Genomic DNA, 12,196 nt, shown 5'->3' on the forward strand with positions numbered 1-12,196 from the left:
GAGGCTCCATTGGAGCAAAGATGGCCCGGGCGCTGGGGATGGCTCTGTGGCCTCTGCCTCAGGCGCTAGAATGGCTCTGGACGCAACAGAGCGACGCCCCAGAGGGGCAAATCATCACCCCCTGGTGGTCATGCCGGGTGGATCCCGGTCGGGCGCATGCGGGAGTCTGTCTGACTGCCTCCCCGTTTCCAGCTTCATCAACTGTTATCAATTTTTAATTATTTACATGTCAGTTAAGATTTCTCAGTTAGTTGTTCAAATAGCAGACAATAGCGAATCTGCATGAAATTGGACAACAGCCTGCTCATAAAGGTTCATTTGGATAAAGCCTAGTTAAAACAATATGGAAAACAAGGCTGAAACTTTTCTGATGTCTATAAGAAGGTCACAAACAAGGATGTTAATTTTGAATTCCCAGAGTTTCAGTTGTAAACAAAAATGATTAAATAAAATATTGTTCTTAAAAAAAAAAGAGAAAAATAAAAAAAGCTTGACCTGTGGTGGATAAAGCATCAACCTGGAATGCTGAGGTCGCTGGTTCGAAACCCTAGACTTGCCCTGTCAAGGTATATATTGTATAAGAGGCAATTACTACAAGATGATACTTCCTATTCCTCCATCCAATTTCTCTCTCTCAAATCGATAAATAAAATCTTTAAAACAACAACAACAAAAAAATGAGGTCCTGGTGGGGTTGCTTAGTAGGTAAAACATGGACCCCCCTTGCCAAAGTCACGGGTTGGATCCCAAGTCAGGGCAGTAAAAGAATCAATCAATGAGTGCACAACTAAAAAATGGAACTAAGTGTAATGAGTTGATACTTTGCTCTCTCTCCCTCTCTCCTTCCCTTTCTTTCAAATCAATGGAAAATGAAAAAATAATAGTTAAAATTTAAAAAAATACAGCAGTATCTTTCCCTCAATGTATGGAATAAAAGTTAGAAAGAAAAAAAAGTTCCCCTTCAGCAGAGGGCTGGACGATATCTGAATGTGTTTAGTAGTGTCTTGGATGGGCATCAAAGTACAGTGAAAGTCCCTGGACTGTTATTGGTGTCCTGAGATTCAGTTTCATTGAATTTACAGGAAGCAAATTAAGGAGTCCTGGTCCACAGAAAGGAGTCCTCTGTGGCTGGGGCAAGCCCCAAAGTATCGTTTGGAGAGGCCCCGTTAGTCACAGCATCTCATATTATTAAAATATATTGCCTTGGAAAAAAAGATGGAGAAATAGTTGGATTGAGAGAGAAGCAGAGAGAGAGAAAACGAACTGTTTAAATAGTGGGAAATCAGGTGAAAGGAGGTCTGGGCATCTTAATTTCCTTAACTTTATTTTCTGGAACTGACAGTGCTGCGTTATTCTTTGCTGTGTGATTGTAGAGCGCCAAGGTTCCCCACTCCTAAACCCCAACTTGCCACATAAAATGGCTGCTAAAATACACTTAGTTTATCTAGAGCTGGGAGAAATAGTAATCTGGCACTTTTTGCCTTTTAACTCCCTATAAAAGTAACTGATTTTATTCTGCTCACAAAAATTAGGGAATATTCTATAGCTTCATATTCATTTTGAAATATCCCCTAATTTTTGTGAGCAGTATAGTTTTTTGTTTTACTCCCCCGCTAGAACGTAGTCTCCACGAGGACAGGGATTTTTGTCTCTGTACCACCATATTCTCATTCTTTGCACACAGCAGGCGTTTAATCAACATTTATGGAAGGAGGAATAGAGGGAAGGAGTAAATGGAGGAACCGAGGGGGGAAACAAGGAAGACGGAGAGGGAAACCGGAAGAACGAACGGGAGTGAAGAAAAAGAAGGGCCCAGCGCTGCTTCCCGAGGGCAGCCCAGCCCGGCTTTTCGAGGGCGTCCCACCTTTCCCAGCCGGACTACAATTCCCAGAAAGCCCCAGCGTTCAGGGCGGAACTAGGCCGTTCCAGCGGGACTAGGTCCTAGCCCGTTAGGCTCCCGGTGTGCCTTGCGATGGCAGGCGCCGCCGCAGCGCCCGCCGGAACTTGTGGTCCGGCCGTGGGTTGGGGGGTAAGGCCGACAGGGAGACGGGCGGGGGTTGGGGGCGGGCACAGGCCCCTCCCCCGTCACTTCCTGCCGGGCTGCGGGCGCCGGAGAGGCTCCTCAGCGTTTGCGCCCGCGGCGGCCGCGTCTGGTTCGGCTACCCCTTCGTCTGACCCCCGGCCCGGCGGCGCCCGCCTCCTCTGCGGCCACTCCGCCTCTTCCCTCCCGCCGTCCCTTCCTTCTCTCTTCTTTCTTCCTTCTCCACCCCCCCTCCCTGCTCGCCGCCGCCGCCGCCGCCCAGGACCGCTGGTCGGGGGACGAGCTCCGGCAGCAACCAGGTGAGGCAGCTGGACCGGGCCTGACGGGGCCCGCGCGGGCGCCGCGGCCGCGGGGCGGTGGGCGGCGGGTGGGGGCGTAGGCCTCGGCGGGACCGCGCTCCCGGCCTCCTTCCCCGGGCCTTCTCCCGGCCCGCGGGGCCTTCCCGGAGGAGGCGGGTCCTCCCGCGCTCCCCGCGTCGGGGCGCCCCGCGGCCTGGAACCCTGGTCGCTCCCAGTGCCTCCGCCCCTTGTTGGGGCCAGAAACAGGTGCCACGCCGCCTTTCCTCATTCCTGCTCCCTCCTCCCTCCTCGCGCGCGGGGATGCCGAAGCTGTTCCCGGGGCGGGGGCAGGAGGTCCCCGCTTCAAGTCCTTGAGGTCCGGAGCGCCTGCGTTTCCCCAGCCGGGTGTGTAGCGTAGCAGTTAGGAGCACCACCCAGGTGTCCACCGCGGGCACAAATCCCAGCTGTGCTCCTTTAGGCAAGTCACTTCAACTCTTTGTGTCTTGGTTGGTAAAAGGGGCTAATGCCGTCCCTGCCTCTTAGGGCTGTTAAAGGTTCGGTGAATTGGGGCGTGTGGAGCGCTTATCAGAGTGCCAGACCCACAGGGTGTCCCAATAAGCCAGCTGCATAATTTATTAGCGTGATATTAAGCTATAACTTAGTGGGTCGAGTGGACCGAAGTAGACCTGCCTCCCTCCCCGTTTGGGTTTCCTCAGAGGCAGGAATGTGCAGCGTGCCTCCTTCCAGCGCAGGTTTATTGTTGTGGGTGGTTCCTGTCTGAAAGGGGTGTACGTTTAATTGGGACACACTAAGTAGGCAATCTGTAAGAGATGCTGTTATTTCCATCTCCTCGGCTGAGCCAACTGCAAGATTTTCACCCGTTCCGTTTTTTCCTGCCATCATCCGGCTTCTTGTTGTCATTCCATTTCTGGGAAAGTTGCTGGCAGAAGCTTTCCTCGAGTTCAGCAAACCTTTTTGGAGCACTTGCTTGTGTGTCAGGCTGGGGGGGGGGGGGTGAGTTGGGGGGGTACGGAGCTGGAAAATGTCTGTTCTTTCTTGCGCTACATCTCTAACTTCTAACTTTTTTTTTTTTTTCCGCTGCAGCTGTGCTTTTTATTCCCTCGTCCTTGTTGGCCGACTTTCCTTTTAAGCCCTTGCCCCACCTCCGTGTCGCAGTGTTGCTTATGTGGAAGTTTTCTTCTGTTCCGGTGAAGATGTGTGCTTCAGTGTGTTCTGCCCCTGTTCTCTGGCAGTGGGGACGTTTTTAAGGTCACTCTTTCCTTCTGCTTGTAGCCTTAATTGCTCAGAGGGTGATGGAAAGAGATTTCAACCAGATTTTGTGTGGTTGATTTTGGGCTTTCAAGAATCCGTGTGCTTACCAAATGTAAATTACACTGCTGCTTGTTGAAGTAAAAACTAAAAATACAGTTGGATTGTAGAGGGAGCAGTTTCAGTCATCCTGGCGACAGGTGGGATTTATAAAGCAGCTGCTTTAAAGATACTGAGTTTCTTTTAATTCCTTACTAAGTTGTTTAGGCATACATAGCCTTCATTAAGGAAATGCAACTCCTAAGTGGTTCATATTTACCAAAGACAAAGAAGTGTGTATTCTATTGAATGAGCCTGTACATAGGATTATTTTAGGTAAATTTCTTTACTGAACTTAAACTGTTTAGATTTATACCTATCTCAATAACACACATGATGCAAAGTGGCCTCCCATTTTTAACATTCTCTTTGAATTTTCTGACACAGTTTTACCGTCATTTCTAGTTTAAATTTTTTGTTTGGATGACTCTTTAAAAACACTCAAGCAAGCCTGACCAGGCGGTGGCGCAGTGGATAGAGTGTCAGACTGGGAGGCGGAGGACCCAGGTTCTGAAACCCCAAGGTTGCCAGTTTGAGCGCGGGCTCATCTGGTTTGAGCAAGGCTCACCAGCTTGAAGCCCAGGGTCGCTGGCTTGAGCAAGGGGGTCACTCAGTCTGCTGTAGCCCCCCCCCCCATCAAGGCACATCAGTGAACAATTAAGGTGCCACAACGAAGATTGATGCTTCTCATCTCTCTCCCTTCCTGTCTGTCTGTCCCTATCTTATCTCTCTCTGTCTCTGTCAAAAAAGAAAACAAAACACCCAAGCAAACAACTATACAAGACAATTATACAAGCTGTAGAAGACATAGCATATCTTCTGCTGTAATAAAAAATTATATTTGAGAAATGATGTTTTAATATTGCAATAGGTAACAATTTTTTAAAAAAAGAAAACCCTTTCTATTATGGAAAACATTTAAAAGTTGAATAGTCTTTGAACATATGTACTCTGATTTATTAATGTCACCCCATTAAAATGAATAAAAATTTATTAAAAAAAAAGTTGAATAGTATAAAGAATCTCCATATAATGCTGGCCGAATAGTTCATTGGGTTAGAGCAGTGTCCTGAGCACAGAGGTCTAAAAAGTTAAAAAAGAAAAAAAGGAATCTCCACACATTGGTCACTCAGCTTGGACGATTGATATCTCATAGCCAGGGTCAGTCTTGTTTCATATGGTATCCCTTCCCTCAAACTAGATTTATTTATTTATTTTTAAATAGATTTTATTTATTTATTTTTAGAGAGACAGGAGAGAGAGAGATTTTATTTATTTTTAGAGAGACAGGAGAGAGAGAGATTTTATTTATTTATTTTTAGAGAGACAGGAGAGAGAGAGAGAGAGAAAGGGGGGGAGGAGCAGGAAGCATCAACTCCCATATGTGCCTTGACCAGGCAAGCCCAGGGTTTCGAACCGGCAACCTCAGCGTTTCAGGTTAACGCTCTCCACTGTGCCACCACAGGTCAGGCACCCCCACACTCTTAATCTGTCACAAAATTTATTTTTAGTAGAATCACAGCTCTCATTTTGTTTGTTGGGCTTCTCATCTTTATACATGATTACTTAACTATACAGCAGGAAAAAACAAGCAGCCAGATTAGCTCTTGATTCAGTGCTTACTCCTTTAAAGTCGTATCTAAAATACTGCTTTGCATCTTTGGGTACAAAAGCAACAATTCTTGAGCTATTAATGACTATAATTGAAAAGCAGTCAGAAATACAGATACCTCTCATCCTGTTTTGGTGGAGAGAGCTATCCCTTAAACCACTTTTAATGGAGAATAACTTTGTATCTAAATTAAACAATAGTTAATAATTCATAGTCACTTTCAAAGTTTCTTTGCAGTCCTTGTGTAAATATGCTGCTATCACCTTAGGTTATGAATTAAGCAAAGGACCTGTTTGGTGGTGGCGTGGTGTATACCTGGGACACAGAGGACCCAAGTTCGAAACCCCAAGGTCGCTCTCTTGAGCACAGGCTCACTAGCTTGAGCATGGGATCATGTCTATAATTGCTCACTAGAGCAAGGGGTCACTGGCTGGACTGGAGCCCCCTGGTCGAGGCACGTATGAGAAGCAATCAATTGAATAACTCAAGTGCCACAACTGTGAGTTGATGTTTCTCATCTGCCCCCCCCAAAAAAAAGAATTAAGCAAAGCATCTTTGATTTCAAAACTCTGTTGTCGAATTATATTCCAAAGATTCCACCTCCTTATCTGCTATATTTACAAACAATTTAGTAGGTATGAATTCATAGCATAGATGTTTATGCTTTTTTTGTCTAAAAAGAATCTCTCCTAGAATGGAAGTTTACAGAAATATTGTTTGCCACTATTACTTAATTTTCACATTTCCGGTCATAAACAGTTTCCAGCTTTTAGACCTGTAACATTTTTTATTTCAGTTGTGTAGGTTTACTTTTGAGTTTGATCAGGTACAGTGAAAATATATGTCATGTCTCAGTTATTACAACCTGGGAGATGGGAAGGGATATGCATACCTCTTAAAATTAACTTAGGGGGAAAAAACCAATTTGGTGTCTAAGAAAGGACACAAAGTTTATTTTAAAAAACACTTAGTGCTTCCTAGTAGGCTTAAAGTAAAACTTTTACGTTTTTGGAATTTTTAGCATAAATACTGTATAATTTATTCAGACTAAATTGCTATCTTTTATAAAATTCAGCCAGAAAGCTCATTTATATACAGATTATCTTAAGTTTTAGAAATGAACATGACTCATAGAATTCCCTCCCCTCCTCCAATTCTGAAGTCCAACCATTAACATTCTGGTATAATCATTAAACATGGGACTGTCCTGTGCTGCTTCATCCAGAGTCTTTCCCCATAAAACAGTGAAAAAGTACTTAACATAGGAGGTACAGAGTGTGCTCAGCTTGCCAGGCAACTTTCTCTGATGCCTTCTTACTAGATGGAATGAGAGTGAAATTTACCAATATAAAGATGAAACTCTCCTGAAAAGGTTGTCTTTGTGGGATGTCCTGGGGCTGTGAATTTATGAGCCTCCAAACTAAATCATCTTATTTGATGTCCAACTTAGTAATACAGAATTGCTCAATTCGGGGAAATGTAAACTATTCCCCTCAAATGAGAGCTTTTGGTGTCGCTTGCTTTCTCTCAGAATGGGATTTTGGAGACTTCAAAAGTTTTTAGAGGCCCTGGCCGGTTGGCTCGGTGGTAGAGCGTCGGCCTGGCGTGCAGGTGTCCCGGGTTCGATTCCCGGCCAGGGCACACAGGAGAAGCGCCCATCTGCTTCTCCACCCCTCCCTCTCTCCTTCCTCTCTGTCTCTCTCCTCCCCTCCCGCAGCCGAGGCTCCATTGGAGCAAAGATGGCCCGGGCACTGGGGATGGCTCTGTGGCCTCTGCCTCAGGCACTAGAATGGCTCTGGATTCAACAGAGCGACGCCCCAGAGGGGCAGAACATCGCTCCCTGGTGGTCATGCCGGGTGGATCCCGGTCGGGCGCATGCGGGAGTCTGTCTGACTGCCTCCCGTTTCCAGCTTCGGAAAAATGAAGAAAAAAAAAAAAGTTTTTAGAGAATTTTACAACAGATTTTCTTTTAGACTAGACCTGTTTTTAAATTAACTTCTGGTGATGGAGTCCTGTGTGGTTAATACGCTTCTGGTGTAATTTTTTACTTGAGCTTTTCCTTAAATAAAACTTTATCAAAATCAAGACTATAGCATTTATGCTATCCCCAAAAATATAATTTACAAGTTAGAGATTGAAGTATGAGAAAGAAGATGTGGTTGCTATGACTATTTTTACCAAATATTTTATTATGAAAAATTTTAAATATATGTAAGTTTAAAGAATTTTTATGTCACCTCTGTATCTATCACTTCTATTAACATTTTACTATACTTTATCACATCTATTCCATCTGTCAGTCCCTTTTAATTTATTAATCTATTTTATTTTTTATATATTTCAAAGTAAATTGCAACATCAGCACCTTGAATACTTCAGCATGCATATCTACCACAGTTAACTTTAAATTGAGACAGCTCTGTAAATTATTCCTAGATCTTTAAAAGTTTTGTTGATTTGTTTTTAGTTTTGCTTTGACCCCCAGAATGCTGCTTTTTAAAGGAAATTGATGAATTTTTTGCACCAAGTTATGCTTATTGATAAATATAAAATATTACAAACCTTGATTAATGTTGAACAAATCCTATGTTCTCACCTACTACGGAGTAAATAGGATTATAATATATAGGTGTATTGATTTTATTTATTATTATTTTCTATTGTTTATTTTATTGAGTTTAGAGGAAGGGAGAGAGCAAAAGAGAGACAGGAACATTGTGTTCCTGTACGTGTCCCAACCAGGGATTGAACTGGCAATCTCTGCAGTTCGATGCTCTACCAACTGGCCATCTCTGGGCTTCGATATTCTAACCAGCCGAGCTCTCCAGCCAGGGCACTGCTGTGTTGCTATTCAGTGGCACCAGGTGGATAGCTTGGATATGTTTTACTCACAACTTAATGTTCAACTAAAAAAAAAAACTTTACCAAAGAAAATTATTTATTATTTTAAAAATAGTTAAATTGTGCAAATAGCTCCAGTTATTTTAAAAAATATTTACATTCCTATAGTAGTGAACAAGGTTGAGGTAAAACTGTTTTATGTCACCAGAGAAGAGGTAGAAGCAAATTCTCTGCAGACTTAATTATGTTTTCCACAATTACACACATTCATTTATTTGTTGATGGAGTATATTCAGGGTGCTGCCTTAAAATATATTTACTGAAAGCAAAAGTAGGAAAATCGATCCAAGAAACTATTTGCTTTTGATTATAAATTAATCTAAATATTATACCTTTGGCTCATCTGGAATCTGATTTGAGAAAGAAGTGTGATTACTTTATGAGTTTATAACAGTAATGGAAGCAAAATAGGCCATTTTATTATAGTATGATACACAGGTCATAATTTTCTTAGTGTTTTTGTCATGTCTACCAGACTACAGAATTTAAGAAAATCTATTTAAGTGCCCTGGGGTCTTTTTCCTAAACCAGATTGTCTATTTGATGTAGCTTTAGAACTGATTGACCAGTGAGAAGGTTAATTTTAGCATGTTTTCTCTTCCATTTAAAATGTTTTTTTAATAAGTGATGTGTAGCTATAAGTTTGTATTTATAGATGTTTATGTGACTGAGCACAGGATTAGTGAATTTGCTGGATAATAATATTTGCTACTATTTATTGACCTCTTTCTTACCATGTGCCAGGTTAGGATTACCGGGTGAGGGTTATTTAATGCAGGAAAGGAATCTGAAAGGTCAGATTGGATTTATCTAATAATATAAAAGCTGCTGTTCGTTGAGCTCTTTCTTTGTGCCAAGGGTTGAAGTAGACACATTATGGTTTGTTTGTTTTTTGAATTTTCTATTGATTTGAGAGAGTAGGAGGAAGTTCTGTTTAGTTGTACATTCATTGGTGGCTTCTTGTATGTGCCGTAACCAAGGATTGAACCTGTGACCTCAGCATGCCAGATGACATTTTATCCACTGAGCTTTCCAGCCAGGTCCGTGTGTGTGTGTGTGTGTGTGTGTGTGTGTGTGTGTGTGTGTGTTTATTTTTTTTAGCAAGAGAGACAGAGACGAGAGAAAGAGAAAGGGACAGACAGGAGGGAGAGAGATGAGAAGCATCAATTCTTCATTATGACACCTTAATTGTTCATTGATTACTTTCTCACATTTGCCTTGACCAGAGGGCTCCAGCCAAGCCAGTGACCCCTTGCTCAAGCCAGTGACCTTGGGCTCCAAGCCAGTGACCTTTGGGCTCAAGCCAGCAACCTTAGGGTCATGTCTATGGTCCCATGCTCAAGCAGGCAACCTCGGGTGTCGAAACTGGGTTCTCTATGTCCCAGGCCAACACTCTCTCCACTGCACCACCATTTATTTGGTCAGGCCATATTTCTTTTTTTGAATTTATTGGGTTGACATTGGTTAATAAAATTATATGTATTGGTTATGTTGTACTTCTGATATTTGCAGACATCTTTGTAGAGGAAGGGTCATAATAACCTGAGGGTATTGAAGTCTGTCTGGGAGGTCAGCTAACTAGAATGGGACCCTGAGCTCTTTCCACTGAACCACAGTTTAATTTCTAAACTCAGGTCTTTTGTTTAGGATAATTTATTATTCTCTCCCACCAATCGTAGCTAGGATGGATTTTGTTCACTAGGACTTTTGACCAGTTTGAAAAAAGAAAAGTCTGGTTTAGTAATAAAGGGGGTCCTCGGGTTACGACAGTTTCGTTTCTACGACAGTGACATAACTCAAATTTTGGTGTAAGTTGAAACACACCCTAGCCTAAGTCACTTACCTATCTAACACATTTGTATAGAACGTAAAACCACAACTAAGCCACAGAAAAAGGAAGAGGACATAAACATACTGTACTGTACACTGTACTGTGTATTCTTCCACCACACACAACCAAACTAGTTTGCTCATGTAGTCCGTAAGTATTATACAAGGCTAATGGCGTAAGCCGAAACACTCACATCTCAATTTTTTGAAGTTTTTATGGGAGTGAGTGTTGCAAACTTGAAATGTCTTTTTTTTTAATTGTTTTTACAATTTATTTATTTTTACATTTTATTTATTCATCTTTTTAGAGAGAGGAGACAGAGAGAGAGAGGGACAGAGAGAGGAAAGAGATAGAACAGAGGGAGGAGCAGGAAGCATCAACTCCCATATGTGCCTTGACCAGGCAAGCCTGGGGTTTCGAACCGGCGACCTCAGCGTTCCAGGTCAACGCTTTTATCCACTGCGCCACCACAGGTCAGGCTCGAAATGTCTTATATCAAGACAGCTGTAACCCAAGGACCCCTGTACTTAGTTTGAAAAATGAAACCTATTTGTCATTCCCCTGAAATAGTTTGAAGATTTACAGTTTATTTTTATTTGTTGTGATAGATTGCTGGAATCAAATTAAACTAAAACTTTTAAGCTGATTCAGAGGTTTGGGGATGTACTTGGAAGTAAATGAGGATGAGGATGTAGTAGTGATCTTTGTGTTGAAGGAGACTCTGCCCTAAATTATTGTTATAATCCTTCATGAAGTTTGTTAGAAAGGATTTATTAGTGCTTGACCTGTGGGGGCACAGTGGATAAAGCATCGACCTGGAATGCGGAGGTTGCCTGTTGGAAACCCTGGGCTCTCCTGGTCAAGGCACATATGTGAATTGGTGCTACCTGCTCCTCACCCTTTTTACTTCCCCCCTTCTCTCCCCTCTCTAAAATAAAATCTTTTTTTTCTTTTGTATTTTTCTTAAGTGTGAAACGCAAGGCAGAGAGACTCCTGCATGCACCCTACCAAGATCCATCCGGCAAGCCCACTAGGGGGAGATGCTCTGCCCATCTAGGGTGTTGCTTCGTTGCAACTGGAGCCATTTTAGTGCCTGAGGCAAGGCCTTGGTGCCATCCTCAGCACCCAGGCCAACTTGCTCCAATGGAGCCTTGGCTGCAGGAGGGGAAGAGAGAGAGAGAAAGAAAGGAGAGGGGGAAGGGTGGAGAAGCAGATGAGTGCTTCTCCTGTATGTCCTGGCTGGGAATCGAACCTGGGATTTCCACACGCCAGGCTGACTCTTCCACTGAGCCAGCTGGCCAGGGCCTAAATAAAATCTTTAAAAAAAAAGAAATGATTTAACTATATACACAGGGTTGTTGCTAAGAAAATTAGTTTCTTTAGAATTAAAATATTTTTGCTTAATTGGGAGTTAACTGAACTTCTAGTTAACTTTATAGGGTTAGGTGGTTGCTCTTTTTGCTTCCCAGCCATTTCTAACATCCGTTTCTAACATCCATTTCCTGGGGCTAATGGTATTAGGGATATTTAGTATGATATGTTGTTTAGTGTTGAACTGCATCCTCAACAATTTCTTTTTTAATTCTTTGAATCTGGTCTTCTGAATAAGAAGCCTCTTTGTCCACCCAGGCAGTATTGATCTCTAATGGCTAGCCTTAATTTAAGTCTGTCTTTGGATTTGGGGTTATAGTGAGATGGTATATGAGTTTTCATTCTGTGTTTAACCCTAACTCAGGCAACTGTGTAGTCTGTAATGACATACATATGTCTCATTAATTGGGAAAAGGTGTTGGAAATATGTTTATTCTGGGGAATGAAGTGAACAGATTAATACATTTTAAATTGTTGCTATAGTGGTTCCCCTCAGGCATGAGCTTTATGATTAACTAGATTTTGTCTGAATCTCTCATGTTTTTGCTTTTTTGCCTGCTTTCTATAGGTTAAAATTAACTGAGGCATGGATTTTCTCCCTCTGCAGATTCCACCCTGATAGAAATAGGGTCGTAGACTGCTGGTGCCATTGTGATTTTGTACAAAATGCTAGGCAATCTTTTCCTGTGTCAGGAAGAAGATAATTTATATGTAATGATAAATCTGATTACGCTTGGAGGCTTATGTTCTTTGTTGCACAATTTAACCAACCTGCTCATTTAAGGCTACATGAC

General features: G+C 42.5%; 1 protein-coding gene across 4 annotated transcripts in view; it reads left to right on the top strand.

Annotated features, from left to right (window-relative positions):
* Positions 1 to 2,059: 2,059 nt before the first annotated feature.
* STAU1 (staufen double-stranded RNA binding protein 1) overlaps positions 2,060 to 12,196 on the top strand; it is a 62,566-nt gene continuing 52,429 nt past the window's right edge. The window contains exon 1 of one of the 4 annotated variants that reach the window (XM_066387552.1): positions 2,060 to 2,340. The gene's annotated coding sequence lies outside the window, so the exon portion shown is untranslated. Of the gene's footprint in view, positions 2,341 to 2,775; positions 2,798 to 12,196 lie in introns of those variants that run through there. The other 3 variants (XM_066387549.1, XM_066387550.1, XM_066387542.1) reach the window with 3 other exon arrangements.

This window comes from Saccopteryx leptura, chromosome 5 (assembly GCF_036850995.1).
Source record: "Saccopteryx leptura isolate mSacLep1 chromosome 5, mSacLep1_pri_phased_curated, whole genome shotgun sequence".
Taxonomy (NCBI): Eukaryota; Metazoa; Chordata; class Mammalia; order Chiroptera; family Emballonuridae; genus Saccopteryx; species Saccopteryx leptura.